Source organism: Mus pahari, chromosome 11, assembly GCF_900095145.1.
Source record: "Mus pahari chromosome 11, PAHARI_EIJ_v1.1, whole genome shotgun sequence".
Taxonomy (NCBI): Eukaryota; Metazoa; Chordata; class Mammalia; order Rodentia; family Muridae; genus Mus; species Mus pahari.
In genome coordinates this window covers 52,865,767-52,873,368 of record NC_034600.1, presented here as the reverse complement: position 1 = coordinate 52,873,368, position 7,602 = coordinate 52,865,767, and the positions used below count along the sequence as shown (strand labels likewise).

The 7,602-nt window shown below is 39.3% G+C and overlaps 1 pseudogene; it reads right to left on the bottom strand.

Annotated features, from left to right (window-relative positions):
* Positions 1-501: 501 nt before the first annotated feature.
* On the bottom strand, positions 502-6,751 carry LOC110328894 (annotated as a pseudogene).
* Positions 6,752-7,602: the final 851 nt, after the last annotated feature.

Genomic DNA, 7,602 nt, shown 5'->3' with positions numbered 1-7,602 from the left:
AATTTGGGGTAAAAGAAGACTGTACAGGTAGGCCACTAGTTCTAATTATGCTGGGGACGCTGTATATACACACACTCACATGCTTCTGTATATATTTCAGTTCTGATTGAAACTAATACACTAAGCATGTCATCAGTTTTATGTACAAACACGAGTGGCAATGGTGAGGATTTAAAACTGCAGATGACTTCACTGTGGTTCACTAAAGGTGAGGCACACTCACATGCGTGAGACACAAAATGAAACAACACTGAGAAAGAAATACCTACCAAACAGACCTGTTGGCACAGGGCCTATAAATGTGACGGTCATGATTAGAGTTTATTACCATTTCTCTTAATGACTTACTAATGTGGGGGTCTACTTTGAATACTACCTAGAAGACACATTCATGACTGTATGAAAATATTAAGCTTCAGAATACATTTTCTTGGCTCCCATGGCCCATTACACATGGTAACACTAGTTAAGGTAGATGTGGGTAACACTTATGTCATGATTCTATGAATGTTTAATTGAGTATTTTCCTTTCTATAGCTGTGAAATGTAAAGTTTAGGTTTGCTCCCATCAGGCCTCTTAACCCAAACTTCATCATGGTCAATTGTTGTAACTACAGCACTTGTGGGACACTCATCTTTTTTATCAATACATATCATTTGCCCACGTATATACCATTCACCATCATAATACAGTCTTTCTTCTTCAGATCTAGCACTGTGTGGATGTTTTTCCAGTTTCACTCGGTGTGGACCCAGTGTAGCCATTGCCTTCCTAATTGTTGTCCAGTCCTCAAGAATATGGAGATCCTGCAGCATATAAACTGTATATGGACCTGAGACAATAACTGTCTTCTTTTTGTCGGGGCTGAAAGGATCCTTCCGCTTTTTTCTTGACTGAAGCTTATCAACCCACTGTTCTCACAATGCGGGTGAGAAGCCTGGATTTCACATTGGTGCTTGTTCCTCACAGACTCTAAGCAGAGTTCTCTATAAATTCCTGCTACTTTTGTGCAAATCTGCATGGTTTCTTGTAAGGTGGCCAATGGTTCCAAATACGCTGGTGCTTTTCCAACTATGACTTCTTGGAGTTTTGCATCCACCTGACTCAACCAACTGCTCTTTCTAAAGTTGATCTTTGAGGTCTGTGAACTGCTTCTCAGGGTTGACCATCTCATCTAAACATTCCATCCTTCTCCTTCCACAATCTTCCTCATCCATTTCTGAGCTGTCCCCCTACCCCTATCCTCCAAGACCGAGGAGCTCTCGGTGTCAGTGTCCTTGTCTTCAGAACTACTTCCCTCGTTCTCCGCGTAGTCCATCATGATGGTTTGTTTCCTCCTTATCCCCTGAGAAATGGACTGGAATTTTCCAGCCATCCCATCTCTGTGTCTTCCCACTCCCTGCTCCCAGCCTGGCCACTGCCGCCTCAGGGAAGGGCACGCCAAAGGCCCCGACCTGCCTGGCCACCGAGCTGAATCTATAACCCTCGACTCCTCCACATCCCAGGCCTGAGCCTCCATGATTAGCTATTCTAGCTAGTAAGGACAACAGTGTGTGTGTGTGTGTGTGTGTGTGTGTGTGTGTGTGTGTGTGTGTGTGTGAGAGAGAGAGAGAGAGAGAGAGAGAGAGAGAGAGAGAGAGTTGGATTGTGCTGCAGTGCTATTGGTTAATGAGTTGTTGGACTTCCATTGTTTGTTATACCAAACAAGTGTGTAGATGTCTCTAAAGAATAACGTTTTAGTTAAGATTTCCATTGCTGTGAAGAGACCCCCCATGACCAAGGCAACTCTTATAAAGAACAACACTTAATTATAATTTGGGGTTTCAGTCCATTACCATCAAGGCAGAAGGCATAGTAGCATCTAGGCAGGCATAGCGACTGGAGGACCTGGGAGATCTTCATCTTGTTCCAAAGGCAAACAGGAAAAGACTGGCTTCCAGGCAACTAGGAGGAAGGTCTCAATGCCCATTCCCAGAGTGACACATTTCTTTCAAGGTCACACCTACTCCAACAAGCCCTCCCCCCCAATAGTGTGGCTCTCCCTCAGCCAAACATATTCAAATCTCCACAAATAGAGTATAAATGAAAGAGAGTTCAAAGTTCATCAAGTACTGCTTGTCTTGAAACAGTTTTGTAGCTGTAGGAATTCTAAAGTTAATACCACAAAAACTAAAGATTTTCACAGCACTATCTCTTGTGAGTCTGGAGTACAGCTTCTGCTTTCTCATTTACCCACATTTTGCTTTTAGCTGGTTTTGGAGCTCTACAAAAGTTCACTTTATAATAACATGAAGTAATTAACTATCATGATTTTTTTGTGTGTGTGTGTGCCTTTTTCTAGTGTGTGTGTGATATGGATTTTGCCTTTTAGATTCCCATATTTCATTCTTGGCTTTTCTTGCAACATTGCTGTTATCAGAAATGTTAGTGGAATGAAAAACAGCTGTCCGTATGTTATAAAAGGATATTCAGTATTAGCCTCTTGGGCTTGTTATCAGTCAACATTCATAGTTGATTTCGGTAGGGGATTTAGTTTCCTTGATTTAAATATTTCTTGTAAGTAACTACAGTTATGAGCTTAAGTATCTAACAAAAGTTCTAAATAAAACTTAGAGTTAATGTTGTTATTTAAAATAACTATATCTTCTGCTACATGATAGGGCGGGAAGAAAAATGTATGGATATTCCCACAAGAGAATAATTAATATATTTCTGGAAATTTACTTGTCTGAACTCTATTTAGATTCTACACCAATTGCTAGTGTGTTTTTTAAAAAGAGAAATAAATCTAATTTTGAGTGCAAAATATATTTCAAAATATCTTTTTGAGAATCACATATACTTTTTCATATGCATAATTTAGACAATTGCGTATATTAGCATATATATTTACACATTTATATATACAGTACAACATGAGGAAAATAGAATAAGAAAAGCTAAACGTAATTTAATGAGATTAAATCTAATTTAATTAGATTGAATGCAGGTAGTATTTAGGAGTTAAAAACATGGACATAATCCTAATTGTTTTTCTAGTTCTGTTGGTCTGTTGGATTTTTCCAGTGTTGGTTATGGATAAGTGCATAAAATATAATAGATACTGAAAATATAAAATTTAATGTTAACGTTCACAGATTTCAGATGAGTGCCTTATTCTGGCCACATAGAGGTTCATTCAGTTGTAGAGGTACTGGTTCAAGTTAATTTGGGTGTGTGATGCTTTCTCTTTTTTTGCAAGTTACTTTATAATAAAGCTTATTAAAAACAAAAAAAACGTATTTGATAGGTTTTGTTTCTCAGTTATATCATGTTAGACAGTTTTTAACTAGCTGAAGTAGAAACACATGGGGATAATAGAATGTGTAAGCAGTTTTTATTATATCCTCAGTGATCATGCCAACCATGGTTTGATAAAAGAAGGTTTCATGCAATTTTGTTAATTATTTTGTTTTAAAAGACTTATCAAAAAGATACTAAATTTAAAGTGATATAGCCAAAAGAACATAAAAAACATAAAAACTGAAACACTTTATGGGCCAAAGTAGTTTTTTTATTTTAAAAGAAATTATCTTTATCCTTTACATCAACAAAAGCCAATTAACGTCGTAACAGGATATTAAAAGAGACATGGCCAGTCAGAGAGAGCAGGCCAAAAATTCAAGCTACTATTACATGCCAATTAATGTGTTTTTACTTAATATAAATTCATAAGATTATTCAAATAAACATAGTTAATCCCTGGATACTACAGAAGCATTTGAGTATCACGTTGGAGAAGGAGATACCAAAGTCATATTTGGTGCTTAAATATGTGAAGATACCGTTCTGAACTTCGTTATACCAGAGACAAAGTAAGTCAGAAAATAAAGCAACTTCCAGTATTTTTAATTTGATGTCAAAGTTATGTTTCAGAAATTGTTAGTGCTATGTATGAGACAGTTGTGCAGTTTCATAATAATCCACCGAAAATCTCTTTGTACAGTTTCCAATCATCTCATAGTTCTGTCCCTGCCCTCCTATTGCTGTCAGACTTTAGGTTACAATATGGTTAGGAAATGATGAGACGACTCTGTTTTGTATTATTATTTGGCTTGGGTTACCACAACAAAATACCACAGACACAGTAGTTTAGATGACTAGCGTTTACAGCCTTTTGGGGGGCTAGGAATCTAAGACTGAGGTTCTGGAACTTAGAAATTTCCTGAGACTTGTCCCAGTAGCTTGCAGAGGAGTCATCTCATTGTATCTGATCCTGGCTATTCTCTGTGCTCGCTCTTTCCTGATATCTTTCTCTTCTTAGAAGAAGAGCAAGTGCCCTTTGAAGTATGGAATGCATGGATAGCAAGGAAAACTCACACTGTGACAATGATAAATATCACCTGTTTATCTTCTGGTGTGGAGAAATGACAGTGGTGTCCTTTGGCAATGTGTATTCATTTCTTGGTAGTGTCCTGATTACACTTCATGTAACAAAAGTAAATTTCCTATTCAAACAGATCTGGACTATCTCTCGAGCTTTAATTTTATAGTAGCAATATAGAGAAGCCTTAACATTCGCCTCTTAGATCTACAACTGTGCAGCTTATAACTGATCAAGGTCCTGGCTGCTATATTTGAAATTTATTAGCATATTTGTGCAGAAGATACACCTCTCATGAGCTTCTCTCAATCAATGGACTAGGCAGGCTGAAATACTAGCCTCTTCCTGGGAGACATTAGAGTGTCAATGTTTACCTAAAAGCATCCATAGGCTTTACTGCTTGTCTGTACATGGAGAGAACTATGCTATATAGCCTAAAATCTCTCTACCTGACTCATATTTATCTCTCCTCTCTCAAATGGATTGTGACATTACAGGCTTTCCATCCTCCTATTACTCTTTACTTTCCCATCAATGTCATATCCCCTAATCACTCTCTTACATGCCTAATAACATAAAAGCCATACAAGAAAACAGCTGATGAAATCAGATTTGAGACTAGCTCATCTTCACCATAGAGGGTAAGAAAGACACCCTCTTGACACTGCTTTTATCCACAGGAGATCTTAGAGAGTCTTAGTGGAGAAAATGAAGTGGCAGGTATAATAAGTAAATTAATTTAAAACACTGAGAGATGAATGGTGTACTGATCAATTTTTGCCTACCTGAGACAAACGTAGTTATACCAAGGAAGAGGAAATCTCAATTGAAGAATTGCCTGGCTCACCACTCCCCCAAAACAACAACGCAGTGAAACTGACTTTCTCTTTTCAGCATTTATTCATTACAAATAGCTTTTTCCTTTGGGGGGAGATTTTTACTTTCACTTCCCAGTCTCTGTGCTATGTGCCTAACCAAAGCTTCATTCCTGTCTGGCATTCAAGGTCCTAGAAGGTAGTCTGAATGTTAATGGAAGAGAAATGTAATCATCAACATCTCTTAGCTACAAACCCTTAGATCTACAACAGCAACCCTCCTGCAAGATATAGTAGTGCAGCAGAGTCACAAATATTTTTGGGAGTAAACAACTACTACTTTGATCAGATTTAAGGTCACTCTATGAGATGAAGACCGTACATGACACTGTTAAAGTAACCAAAAACCTGAAACTAAGAAAAAGCCTACTCCATTACTCTACTAAAATCTGTGAGCATTCCTGCAGGGGGGTGGGGGGGACATGCTGCTTGGCAAATGATGTAAGATAACTGTACACATTTCCCTCTTTGGATAGGTGAGTATGGACTGTGTAAGAAAGATAGTTGCTCCAGGCAGTGGTGGTACACATCTTTAATCCCAGCACTCAGGGGGCAGAGGCAGGTGGATCTCTGTATTCAAGGGCAGAATAGTCTTTAGAACAAGTTCTAGGACAACCAGAGCTACAGAGAAAAATCTCGTCTTGAATAACAAAACATAACAACATGACATAACCAACAAGAAGGAAGAAAAGAAGAGGGAGGGAGAGACAAAGAGAGAGAGAAAATAGAGAGAGAAAGATGGAGACACAAAGAGCAAGCCAGAAAGAAACAAGAAAACAATGAAAGAAACATACACAGAGAGAGAGAGAGAGAGAGAGAGAGAGAGAGAGAGAGAGAGAGAGAGAGAGCGCTGAGCCTGAGAAAAAGTCACTGGTCTATTTTTTTGTTTTTGTTTTTTTTTTTGTTTTTGTTTTTTTTTTAAATAAATCCTTTCAGCCAAAAGTTGTTCTTGGTCAGAGTTTTGTCACAGTCATAGAGAACAAAGGGAACAGGTAACTACGATGAGACAAGAGGAGAATCGGCAGGTTCCTGAAAAGATCTACTTTCACATTAAAAGGAACTCAAAAGACTCTGCTTTGGAAAAGCAGGTGATGTGTATCCAAAGGACCTGAAGAAGACGCTCTTCTCCTCTGCAGCATGAGGACAAGCGTAGCTGAATGTCAGGCCGAGTATGACTTTGTTGAGGAACAGTGTTCCAAAAGTAAGGGGAGTGCACAGCAGAGGCTATTCTTGTATGTGAACACCGTGGCCCTGGTGGGATATACTTGAGCCTTAAAATACACACTGTTGACACCTGCCCAGAGCCCCTGCGTGGAAAGGTTCTGGAACTTGGCAGTTTTTCTAGAGCCCCTAGCTTTATGACGAGGCTGCCTATCCCTCCCTAGACACCACAGAAGTAGAATACACTGATAATGCCTTTCTCTGCTGTGAAGCAACAGGTATTTAAGTATTGTCACCCTTGTTATCCCTACGGTCATAAGTTCCAGCATTATACGGAGAGAGGGTGTACATGTCTGTCAAAGAGATCTCACATCGAACGATTTGCAAGAATGTATCTCATATATACCAACAGGAGTCAGAATAATATTCCTACTGCTGATTTTAAGAGTGCTTTGTGAATATTCCAGCAAGATTTTGCTGACAGGACCCAGATATAGCTGTCTATGGTGAGGCTATGCCAGTGTCTGGCAAATACAGAAGTGGATGCTCACAGTCATCTATTGGATGGAACACAGGGCCCCTAGTGAAGGAGTTAGAGAAGGTACCCAAATAGCTAAAGGGGTCTGCAGCCCTGTAGGAGGAACAGCAATATGAACCAACCAATATACTCCCCTTCCCAGAGCTGTGTCTCTAGTTGCATATGTAGCAGAGGACGGCCTAGTTGGCCATCAATGGGAGGAGAGGCCCTTGGTCTTGCATAGATCATATGCCCCAGTACAGGGGAATGCCAGGGCCAGGAAGCAGGAGTGGGTGGGCTGGGAAGCAAGGTGGAGGGAGGGTATAGGGGACTTTCAGAATAGTATTTGAAATGTAAATGAAGAAAATATTTTTTTAAAAAAAGAGTGCTTCATAGTAAGATCGGCCGTGAAAGAATTCTTGGGGTCACTTTCTCACGACACAGTATTTAACATCCTGGCAAAGACTACGGTTTGGCTGAAAAAAAAAAATCAGTCTTTAGAAGCTTGGAAAAAGAAGATCACAAAATTCATAAGTAAAAATGCATAAGTTTCTTTGGCATTTAGCTGAGGCAATAATAAAGCAGCCGAGGTATATATTCATGTTAGAACGCATATACAATGAGAGGCCAGGATATTCACACCATGTGTTCCACAGGTAAACCAGGAGGGATACTCCACTCACAC